This window comes from Mya arenaria, chromosome 6 (genome assembly GCF_026914265.1).
Source record: "Mya arenaria isolate MELC-2E11 chromosome 6, ASM2691426v1".
Lineage (NCBI taxonomy): Eukaryota > Metazoa > Mollusca > Bivalvia > Myida > Myidae > Mya > Mya arenaria.
In genome coordinates this window covers 52,061,581-52,075,213 of record NC_069127.1, presented here as the reverse complement: position 1 = coordinate 52,075,213, position 13,633 = coordinate 52,061,581, and positions in this window count along the sequence as shown.

Sequence of the window (13,633 nt, the reverse complement as noted above, 5' to 3'; positions counted from 1 at the left end):
AGAATTGTCATTACATCTTGGCGGTAAGGTAATCTTTAATTTAGATAGTGTTTGCTGAAGTTGTGATGAACTGCATTTAAGACGTTAAATTGTTGACTGTCTAAACTCTTCATCTGACATGCTTGATTCTGTCCATATTCAAAGCGTCTTTTTACACCATACGTCTGGAATTTATTAGTTATGCAGATTACAATATGTATGGACTAAATGATTTTCCCCGCTTCTACCTATAAACTATTGAATCGATATGATTATAGATAAATATTTATATATCAAAAAGGATTAAAAGGAAAGGAGAGAGGCGAGAGAGAAGGGGAGGGAGAAAGAGGCGGGGTAGAAAGATTGGGCAGAAAGGGGAGGGAAGAAAGATAGGGGTAAAGAGAGGGAAAAAAGAAGAGGAGGGAAAGGGCGAAGAAAACGGTGAGGAAGAAAGATAGGGGATAATGAGAGGGGAAAAGAAGAGGGGGGAAAGAGAGAAGAGAAAGGGGAGGGAAGAAAGATAGGGGATAAAGAGAGGGGAAAAAGAAGAGAAGAAAGAGAGGGGATAAAGAAGAGGTGGGAAAAGAGAAGAGAAAGGGGAAGGAAGATAGTGGAAGAAGGGAAGAAAGAGGTGGGAGAAAGAAGAGGGGGGAAAGAGAGAAGAGAAAGGGGAGGGAAGAAAGATAGGGGATAAAGAGGGGGAGAAAGAGAGGGAAGAAAGAAGAAGGGTAAAAGAGAAAAGAAGAGAAAGGGTAGAAAGATGGGGGATAAAGATGGGGGATAAAGAGGGGAAGAAAGAGGGGAGAAAGAAAAGTGAGAGATTTGAATTGGGATGGAAATGAGAGAGAGAGAGAGAGAGAGAGAGAGAGAGAGAGAGAGAGAGAGAGAGAGAGAGAGAGAAGGGGGTGGAGAATAAATATAGTTGGAGGTATGGGAGAGATACAGGTGAAAGTGTGAGGTGACAGGGAGAGAAGAGCGAGGAAAGAGATGATATGCGGAAGTTGAGAGCCTGCACTTATGAAAGTTTTTAAGAGGAAAAGAGGGGAGAGTGTGCCAAGAGAAGAGAAAGTCTGGGGATGGGAGGCAAAGATAAGAAAGTAATCAAGATTTGATAGATCTCGAAACATGTGCGACCACATACACATGTACGATGGTGGCTCAAAAGCCAGACGGAAAGACAGAAGAGAGGAGACAGATCTCGTACCATGCACGACCACACGTACGAGCGGTGGCTCTGAGAGCCAGGCTCGAGAACCAGCACCGCTAGTTCCCGTAAAAATTCATCATGGGATTTATCATAAAACAAAACTTGAAAGTTTAAATATCAGATTTATATTACATTTCCGTGGAATTGTTATTTGTATAAAATCATGCAGAGGTACGGAGAAAAACTACATGTTATAATATTATATTTTAAGATCTCGATTCTGGAATGAAAATTCTTAAAAAATGAGTCAATTGTCTTATTTTAGCGATTTAGTATTATTTCTATGCCTTCCGTTTATTGCTTATTCAGTCTATTTATATCAGTATTAAATATTCTATTAATAAGTGTATTATTATAATAACAATGATATAAAGTAACGCCTTTGGCCATCACAATGAAAGGTGCGAAAATATGAATGTAAGTTGTATACCGGCAGAAAATGATAAATTCTTGAAATATGGAGAGTTCTGAAAAGTGCCGTATACAGTGCGACTTGGAGGCACCAACGCCACTGCATATATACAGTATGCGGCAGATAAAAATTACTGCATTTAGGTCGCGTAACGGTGCCCCGCATAAAGCACCATTTGAAATACTTAAACACCTAATGAAGATGTTCGTTTATTTATTATTGACTGTTTTAGGTAAAGAATTGATACAAACATGAAGGAAATAAAATAAAAATATAGCGGCCGAGAAACTAAACAATAAATTTGCTTAGCCTAGTGCAGAAAAAGCACCATTAAAGAAAAACGGAAATTATATTTGAAAAAAATGTCCTTAGTACATTATGATTCGAAATTGGAAGCCATAATTGTGAATTTCATTTCACTTCTTATCTAGCAGTCTTAATAACATTAACTAGTTGTGTAAAACTCCAACGGCCATTCATGTATACAATCCTATCATGTGAAAGGTGACCAGGGTCGATGGGCCTGAATCGGAGGCTTTTCGTGATTATCTAGCCGTGCAAGACTTCGGTGGCAACCCTGGAGAAGCACGGATTCTTCGTTATCTGTGGAGAATCTCGGCTTCTGCGTTATCGTTCGTGAATCACGGCTTCCTCGGCTTCCTCGTTACCGTATGTGAATCACGTCTTTCGCGCTATCTTAGGCGATTCACCGCTCCCGCGTTATCGTAGGTGAATCACGGCTTCCTCGTTATCGTAGGTGAATCACGTCTTCTGCGATATCTTAGGTGAATCACGGCTTCCGCGTTATACTAGGTAAATCACGGCTTCCTCGATATCTTAGTTGAATCACGGCTTCTGCGTTATCGTAGCTGAATCACGGCTTCCGCGTTATTGTAGGTGAATCACGGCTTCTGCGTTATTGTAGATGAATCACGGCTTCCGCGTTATTGTAGGTGAATCACGGCTTCCGCGTTATTGTAGCCGCATTATTGTAGGTGAATCACGGCTTCTGCGTCATTTAGGTGAATCACGGCTTCTGCGTTATTGTAGGTGAATCACGGCTTCCACGTTATTGTAGGTGAATCACGGCTTCCACGTCATATTGAAGGTGAATCACGGTTTCCGCGTTATTGTAGGTGAATCACGACTTTCGCGTTCTCGTTGGTGAATCACGTCTCCCGCGTAATCATAGTGTACTCTTCCACGTGTTTTAGTACACATACATGGATAAGGAAAAACAATCGACGCCTTTTTATCGTGATTAAAGTGTGCTATAGATTTACCAAATTTGGAATGAACCTAGGTTCTTAAAATAACCAGAATGAACCAGTAAGCATTTTCTTAATTGGGTGATCTATCTCCAAAACTGGCGATCTGCAGTCGGAAAACAAAACCAATTCCTTTGATTGACCAAATCACGGTATCGGATGAGTATTGCACGAAAAAGAACGGTATACAAATCGTAGTTTTGAAGAAGCAAGTGCATTGAGTGAGTCGATAAGCCTAGTAAGAACGTGCATTGTTTCCACGCGATTTTTTAATACGGACATGCTTTTCATCTGAAAACGAGCGTCATCGTAAATTAGCAATGACTCTTCATTCGGTGCACAAGGTCGTTTCTAAAATATCGTTTTTACATAAAGAAAAACAATGATTATACTCACCGAATCGAGGACGTTCTTACCCCAAAACAGTGTACCAGGAAACCTGGACGCACTTAACATTAATGCCCTTGTGCCCAGAAAGGGAAAACAATTAGAGTCCATCTTGCAAACTCTATATCAATTGCTGCTATAGACTTGTATCAAAAGAGTATTTTATTATACGCACAATTACCAAGAGGGTTAGTAAGCTGATTTATTTCCCTGTTCAATTCATTAGGACATCTTTCAAGTCCCCAAAGAACTACATTATCAATATCTTCAAGTATTTTAGGTAACGTAAATTATTTGTTTATCGTTTTCAATGAGATTGTGTATTTATTTATCTCTGAACCAATTTGAGCGAGAGCGGACGAAATATGAATTAAAATACATTTGTTTTGCCGTTTTGTTCAAAAACAGGAGCGAGCGTAGGCGAATAAATGATGATTTCACCAATAATTTATCGTTTTGTTTTATAATCTTGAGTAATCATAGCTCCATTCCACTATCTAAGTATATCTTTAAGCTTAGATATATAATACCCAACATAGAGTTCATTTTGTATATCTGGTTCGGTCTTCCGGGAAATGTCAGCGACATAATAATATACCAAATGTTTTTGCGTCCTTCGATGCAAAAGGCTATACGAGAAATGTGATTTTCGGTACAAAATGTGAAAGAATTAATGTGCAAGCAAGAATATTTATATAAATTATTTCTTGCACTATAAGTTTGTATTTAACGAGGGAAACGAGCACACAAAAACACGACGTGTACATGTAAAGTTACAGTGGAATTAAAAGTTGTTTGTGAGAACTGGTACTTACTAGCAAGAATCGCTTTTCTCGTGGTTCCGTAATGTTACTTTACTGTCTAAATGTACATATACCTATACATGGATGACGTAACTCGCAAGAAATATCCCAAACCTACATTCATCAGAACATGCATGACGTTGCTCGCAAGAAGTAGTCCAAACGTGCATATACTCGCACATTGATGACGTAACTCGCAAGAAATATCCCAAACGTACATACATCAGAACATGGATGACATAGCTCGCAAGAAAAAGTCCAAACGTGCATATACTCGCACATGGATGCGCAGCTCGCAACAAGTAGTCAAACGTGTATTTACCGTACATGGATGGCGTAGCTCGCAAGAAGTAGTCCAAACGTGCATATACTCATACCTGGATGACGTACCTTGCAACAAGTAGTCTTAACGTGCATATACCCGTACCCGGATGACATAGCTCGCAAGAAGTAGCCCAAACGAACACATATCCATACATGGATGACGTAGCTCACAAGAAGTACTCGAAACGCTTAAATAAGCGAACACGGATGAGGTAGCTAATGTAAGCAGTATTCCAAACGTACATATATCCGAACATGGATGACGTAACTCGCAAAATGTTTTCCAAACGTACATATACAGAAAAAGACGCATTGCAGTCTGAGCCGTGGTGACCAGGGGCCTGATTCATAAAGTATTCTAGTAAAACAATCAACTTATTGAAAAGAAACAAGGAAAAGGTCTAAATAATACAAGATACAAGAATCATTATTTAAAGAAGGGTACATGATAACAAGACATATTAAACCTCAATTAGCTGTTTTCCGACATGAATAACAAACATACATTGTACATGACATATCAAACCATAACAATGAGCTCAGATGACCTGGAAATAAAAGCATATAGTTTCAATAAGGTACAATATTGGTACAAGTATTTACAAAATAAAAAGGAATAGGAATTATTATAAAACTCTGATGAAAAATAAAGGGCATTCAAAATATTCAGTGTTCAAAAATCGAAAAAGTTCACTGAGTTGAAAAAACAACAAGAATCTTAATGAATACGGCACCAGAAATCGTACTTAAGACACGTGGAGTGTAATATATAATGTGAACAAGTATACAAAGAATTTTCTCACCAGTCAAGTTAATTGCTTGGACCACTTCCTCATATTGCTGAACCACCAGAGCGGTCACCGGTAATCGATAAGACAATCTGCTCTGAAGGTAGGAAATCAATCACCATTAACGCATGGGAAATGTCAATGTTCATCTTTGGCTGAATAATATTCTCCAGAAAGATGTCTGTGGACCACCGTGGACCAATGTCGACAACTGGTCACTAACGAGTTTGACCGTAAACTAGAACATTGAGATGACACTCAGGGTTGGTTCAATGATTTGACGTTACAGGGGGCCATATTAGGGGTGTAACAATTTAACTTGCGACCCTCCCTCAGAAACGCAATTTATTTGGTTTAAAAGGTTGGCAGAGGGTTGGGGTATCCCCAAGAAAATGTTAACATTTTTAGTCCGCATATGGTACATTTTAGACGTGTTTTATTACTTTGCTTTCCTTTATTGAAAAAAAAGTAAACTTGCTGGAATTATGGGGGGGGGGGGGGCGGATGAGCCCCATAGTGACACTGTTTAAAATTTTCATTAAACCTTCTATAAAGCAAGGGACAATCTGCTTGTTACCTGAAAGGGACTCGCTCATGTTTTGGGACCAAAATTTAGTTTTCCCGATCATGCATCTGAAAACACTTATTTTGCCATTACTTTACTCTTTGATGATTATTAGCGTTGTTAACGCTAAAGAAAGTTGTTGTCTTCGAGGACAATATTTGAGCAAATATCAACATTTGCTGAAGTGTTCAAAGTTTGGATATCTTAGTTTTAACACTCCTAATGCTTTGTCACACAATGTTATATTTCGTCATATAAAAAGGTGCATTTTACAGAAACATGAGCAAGTACCTTTAAAGATAACCAAGTACATCCTTGTATGCGACGGATATGTATGAACATCAAATTCGATATGGCCCACCAAAATAAGAAGTAATTAAATGTTGTTGTTTTCAATTACCGACCGAGATCGAAATGATATTTTTCTTTATGTATATGATTCTAGATCAAACAATTCATGTAGTTTCTGCGTTCTAAAATGGAACTTTAAATATGCAACAGGGAATTTATATATAAGTCTTTGACCTGTAAAATATGCTGGCATTTACATTCAAAGTGCTCCGGTTGTAAGGTGAGCCGTTGTGTGCTCGGGGATTAGAAAATATGGTTGGAATTTGGAAATCTACTATGCCATTGATTGAAAATGTAATGAAAATCGCAAACATCCGTCCTATTATAGCTATATATTTTAAAACAAAGCTAATTACATGCGATCCTTAACAACATTTGAGTAGTAAATATATTGACTAGTACTAGTACTAGACGACCACTCTTGTATGAAGTGAACTGTTATGTGCTAGATTGACGGAATATGTTATATGATCACTAATCTTAACGTAAACATCTTTCCTATAACAGCTATATTTGTCGACCATAGACAGACTGAATACACCCTGACTGCCTGTGAAACATTCGGAACACCTCGGCCATTTTCAATCGAACACAACCTCGGATGTATGCCGGTACATCAGTAGAAGTAGTTCGTAAAATTTTGAATTATATTATTAATTAAATGTAGTGTTTTAGCTTGATTTTGAAATCTTAGTTTAAATTGATTGCCAGTGAAGTGTATTATTGCAGACAGAATTAAGTTGCAGCGTAGTTACCGATTTTCGACATTGAAAACCGTCCGAGGTTGTTTCAATAGAAAATGCCCGAGGAGTTCCCCTTGCCTTTAAAATGAACAGAGAGGAATTAAATACAATTAAAAGTTTCATTGGTTGTTGTAAAATGAAACTTAAAATCCCATTGGTCATTTTAAAGATTGTAAAGTGAAACTAGAAATCTTATTTATCAATTGTAAAGAAAAGTTGTATAAAATAAAGGAGTATCGGATACGACATTTTTAGCTCTCTGTTTGTTTAAAAGTTGACGATATTTACTCTTGCGAAAGATTTACCCAGTAAGACAGATGATATTTTTTAATCTAAACACAACGAGGACAGTGCTAAATTGTGATACAATTTTGGAAATGACTTGGCTGACCGATAATTATAGGTCAAGGTCACCCTACGCCGTTTGGACATAGTTTAGTGTCTCCGCGTGAAACGAGTTCGGTATTCGAAAACGTGTGCATGCTATTAAAGTTATTTGTCAAAGACTGTATTGCACTGCTCTTTTATTCCCTGAGTAATCATCGCATAAATAGCCATTGTAGGTCAACAATCTCTATAGTGTAGTCCAATATTCAGGCCACCTTGAAACACTAGTCAACCCCTGGTTTACCACGTCCTAGTATCTTTTTACTGATATTTTTGCCTGAAACTAACCTAATAACAGTAGAACCTTAGCAATATTTGAGTAGTATATATATATTGACTTCAACGGATTACAATTAATCCTTACTTCAACATGTAACGCCATTGAACTCACTTGTACGAAGTAAACTGTCATGTGCTCAATTGACAGACTATCACAAACAAACAGCTTTCCAATCGGACCACCTCGGCCATTTTCCTTCGAAAACAGCATTGTATGTATAAGGACGTTTTACAATAACAGAATTCTTTATATTGAACAACGCTGTAAGCAGATCGCGTAATAATTTCAGTTTAGCAGTTAAGCCTAAGGACTTCACTCTAAGGGATTTTAATTGTTTATGCTGTAGAATTCATGCAATTCACTAATATTCAATTTGAACTGAGTTATAAATTGTAAAGTTACAAGTTACACATTAAGACACTTAAAATAAAATTAATTATTAGTATTTATATTACGAACTACTTTTACTGCTCCGACATACATACGTATTTCGGAGATGGGCGAGGTGTTCCGAATGAATGTGTATTATAATTTTACTATTCAAAAGCAAACACCTTGCCCGATGGTTCTAGATTCATTGGCTTTAACAGTTCCGCTCATGACAAATATAGCGATTGATTCCTTGAAGTACATTCAATAGTAACCAAACTATTCTCTTAGGATATTGTTCTAATTGAACGGAAAATAATCGGTTTTCAAGTCTGATTATTAAGAAAATATTTTCAAAATATCTTCATGACAATACTTTATTTCGTATATAAATCATGACTGGATACACGAAACATTGAAATAACATCATAAAATGTTATTTCACAAGGTCAATTACCTAGTATAAACAAAGGAGACACTTTGAGATCTTTCAATGATATCGAACAAAAGGGGATCTCATGGTATTCGTATCACTCTTTGGTTATAAAATGTCAAAAGTGATCAATGGTGTCAAATGCAGCCGACAGGTCCAGCATCACGAAACTGTGATATCACCTCTGTCTAGGGAATCGAGAATGTCGTCCTGAACTTTTACCTATGCGGTTTCAGTTGAATGAAATTTCCTGTATGCTGACTGGTTTATTTCATGTAATTGATTGTTTGTCAAATGTTCCTCAATTCTCCTGTTTTCTGTTTTCGAGGATTTTTGAGAGATATGGCAAATTTGAAACTGGTCTGTAGTTCTTGAGTATGTTTTTGTCAAGACTAGGCTTTTTTAACAATGGTCTTATTCGTGATGCTTTAAATGATTTAGGCACGATTGAAATTTGTAGAGAGCTGTTAACAATTTTAAGCAAAATTGGTAAAAGTTCGTTTATGCACGATTTCAAGAGCCATGTTGGAAGAGGATCTAATTCACAAGACTTGTTAGCTGACTGTTGGACAAGCTTTTTCACCTCCTCCTAATGCTAGTGTTTAACATATATTCGCTTCTTGTCAGAGAATCTATATTAAATAAAGCTTGAAACTTGTAAGTTGTAATCTAAGCTCTTATAGAAATATCTGATTGTCGTTTGTATGTTGATTTCAACCTGCAGTAATACCCATTTACTTATATAACAACGTGGATTCGTAATTATTTGAATGCTTAAAGTTCAAAATTTGTATACATGTCCGTAATTAAATTTACTTGTGCAAGCACGTTGACAAATTGTATGAGAAATTGTACATACAAATTATTTAAGACGATATACTTTGTGCAAATCTGAATAAAATGTCTGTCCTTTATTGCTATGCTCTTTTTCTATGCTCTGTTTTGTTATGCTCTTTATCTATGCGCCTTTGTTGTAATGCGCTTTATCTGTGTTATATTGTGTTATGCGCCTAATCTATGCGCTCTTTTGTTATACGCGTTATCTATGTTCTGTTTTGTTATGTTCTTATCTATGTTATGTTGTGTAATGCGCTTAATCTATGCTCTATTTTGATATGCGTTTTATCTACGTTCTGTTTTGTTATGCCCTTTATCTAAATTCTATTTTGTTATGCGCCTTATTTATGTTTTGTTTTGTTATGCTCTTTATCTATTTTCTGTTGTGTTATGGTATTATCTATGTTATGTTGTGTCATGCGCTGAATCTTTGCTCTGTTTTATTATGCGCTTTATCTATGTTCTGTTTTGTTATGCGCTTAATCTAGGCTTTATTTTGTTATGCGCTTTATCTATGTTCTGATGTATTATGCTCTTATCTATGTTATGTTGTGTTCAGTGCTTTATCTATGCTCTATTTTGTTATGCTCTTTTCTATGTTCTGTTTTGTTATGCGCTTAATCTATGCCCTATTTTGTTATGCGCTTTATCTAATTTATTTTGTTATGATCTTATTTATGTTCTGTTGTGTTATGCTCTTTATCTATGTTCTGTTGTGTTATGCTCTTTATCTATGTTCTGTTGTATTATGCGCTTAATCTATGCTCTAATTTGTTATGCGCTTTATCAATGTTTGTTGTTATGCTCTTGTCTATGCTCTGTTTTGTCAAGTTATTTATCTGTGTTTTGTTTTGTTATGCTCTTAATATATGCTCTGTTTTGTTATGCGCTTTATCTCCGTTCTGTTTTGTTATGCGATTTATCTTTGCTCCGTTTTGTTATGCGCGTAATCTATGTTATGCTCTTTATCTATGATTTTTTTTGTTATGCGCTTAATCTATTTTCTCTCTTTATCTATGCTCTCTTTTGTTATGCTCTTTATCTATGAAAGTTAATTCGGTTCAAGTTAAAGGCTGGATGTTTGGATGTAAACATGAACAAAATGAAACATGGGCGAGTCCCTTTAAGATCTATTTTTTTTTTGTATTTTATCTATAATAAAATTGTTTGCCTTTCTGAATAAACTGTTCTATATTACTTTAAATCATGCCCTTGCATACGTTGTAAACAGCTTTTTGCTATAAGCATGTTATATGTTTTATGAAATAAACTGAGTTGATTTGAGTTGAATAAGAAGGAATGCTCAAACAGCAAAATCTATTCATGACAAGCTTATAAACTACTCTAGTCATTAAAGAGGGTGGCACGAACACGACCTATACACGACATTACACCTATTCACATTCTTGGAACATCAATAGATACTTAAAGATACAAAAAGGAGCATTAAACATTACACCAAACCAATTATAATTTACATTCTCGGACAACCAATTTGGTTTAGATCATGGCTGGAATTCCTCGTTGTCTCGAACGTTATGTAAAGGACCGATTTCTTTAAACTGAAGGTTAGCATTCCCTCTTGGCTCAAATTTTCCGACACTCGATGTATTTTCGCTGCCCCTGTGAGTTCGAGCCAACGGGGTTCGACTGTAACCTATCATGTTCAGCTGAATCCTACACAAAAGATAAGCTTGAATACAGGAGGTATTTTCTCAACCACACATACTTATATACAGGGGGTTTCTTCTCAACCACAGATACTTGAATACAGTAGGTATTTTCTCAACCACAGATACCTGAATACAGGAGGTATTTTCCCAACCACACATACTTGAATACATGAGGTATTTTCTCAACCACAGATACCTGAATACAGGAGGTATTTTCTCAACCGCAAATACTTGAATGCTGGAGGTTTTTTTTTTCTCAAGCACACATACTTTAATACAGGGGGTATTTTCTCAACCAAAGATACTCGATTACAGGGTGTATTTTCTCAACTACACATACTTGAATACAGTAGGTATTTTTTCAACCAGAGATACCTGATTACAGGAGATATTTTCTCAACCACACATACTTGAATACAGGGTGTATTTTCTCCACCACACATACTTGAATACAGGAAATATTTTCTCAACCACACATACTTGAATGCTGGAGGTTTTTCCCAACCACAGATACTTGAATACAGGGGATATTTTCTCAACCACACATACTTGAATACAGGAGGTATTTACTCAACCCCACATACTTGAATGCTGGAGCTTTTTCCCAACCACAGATACTTGAATACAGGGGGTATTTTCTTTACCACACATACTTGAATACGGGAGGTATTTTCTCAACCACAGATAGTTGAATACAGGGGGTATTGCATCCACCACACATTCTTAAATACTGGATATTTCTCCCCACCACACATACTTTAATATTGGAGATTTTTCATAACCACACATACTTGTATGTTGGAGATTTTTTACAACCACACATACTTTAATGTTGGAGAATTTTCACAACCACACATACTTGAATGTTGGAGATTTTTCACAACCACACACACTTTTATGTTGGAGATTCTTCACAACCACACATATTTGTATGTTGGAGATTTTTCACAACCACAAATACTTGTATGTTGGAGATTTTTTACAACCACACATACTTTAATGTTGGAGAATTTTCACAACCACACATACTTGAATGTTGGAGATTTTTCACAACCACACACACTTGTATGCTGGAGATTTTTCACAACCACACATACTTTTATGTTGGAGATTTTTCACAACCACACATATTTGTATGTTGGAGATTTTTCACAATCACACATATTTGTATGTTGGAGATTTTTCACAGCCACACATACTTGAATGTTGGAGATTTTTCACAACCACACATACTTGCATGTTGGAGATTTTTCACAACCACACATACTTGCATGTTGGAGATTTTTCACAACCACACATATTTGTATGTTGGAGATTTTTCACAACCACAAATACTTGAATGTTGGAGAATTTTCACAACCACACATACTTGAATGTTGGAGATTTTTCACAACCACACATACTTGTATGTTGGAGATTTTTCACAACCACACATACTTGTATGTTGGAGATTTTTCACAACCACACATACTTGATTGTTGGAGATTTTTCACAACCACACATACTTGTATGTTGGAGATTTTTCACAACCACATTTTTCACAACCACACATACTTGATCGTTTGAGATTTTTCACAACCACACATACTTGTATGTTGGAGATTTTTCACAATCACACATACTTGAATGTTGGAGATTTTTCACAACCACACATACTTGAATGTTGGAGATTTTTCACAACCACACACACTTTTATGTTGGAGATTCTTCACAACCACACATATTTGTATGTTGGAGATTTTTCACAACCACAAATACTTGTATGTTGGAGATTTTTTACAACCACACATACTTTAATGTTGGAGAATTTTCACAACCACACATACTTGAATGTTGGAGATTTTTCACAACCACACACACTTGTATGCTGGAGATTTTTCACAACCACACATACTTTTATGTTGGAGATTTTTCACAACCACACATATTTGTATGTTGGAGATTTTTCACAATCACACATATTTGTATGTTGGAGATTTTTCACAGCCACACATACTTGAATGTTGGAGATTTTTCACAACCACACATACTTGCATGTTGGAGATTTTTCACAACCACACATACTTGCATGTTGGAGATTTTTCACAACCACACATATTTGTATGTTGGAGATTTTTCACAACCACAAATACTTGAATGTTGGAGAATTTTCACAACCACACATACTTGAATGTTGGAGATTTTTCACAACCACACATACTTGTATGTTGGAGATTTTTCACAACCACACATACTTGTATGTTGGAGATTTTTCACAACCACACATACTTGATTGTTGGAGATTTTTCACAACCACACATACTTGTATGTTGGAGATTTTTCACAACCACATTTTTCACAACCACACATACTTGATCGTTTGAGATTTTTCACAACCACACATACTTGTATGTTGGAGATTTTTCACAATCACACATACTTGAATGTTGGAGATTTTTCACAACCACACATACTTGAATGTTGGAGATTTTTCACAACCACCCATACTTGATTGTTGGAGATTTTTCACAACCACACATACTTGAATGTTGGAGATTTTTCACAACCACACATACTTGAATGTTGGAGATTTTTCACAACCACACATACTTGTATGTTGGAGATTTTTCACAACCACACATACTTGAATGTTGGAGATTTTTCACAACCACACATACTTGAATGTTGGAGATTTTTCACAACCACACATACTTGAATGTTGGAGATTTTTTTCTACTACACATTCTTGACCCTCAGACGTCCTGTGAAATGAACGGAGATGAACTAAATATGAAGTTTTTCATTTGCCGTTGTAAAAAGATACTAGTAATCCTATTGACCATTATAA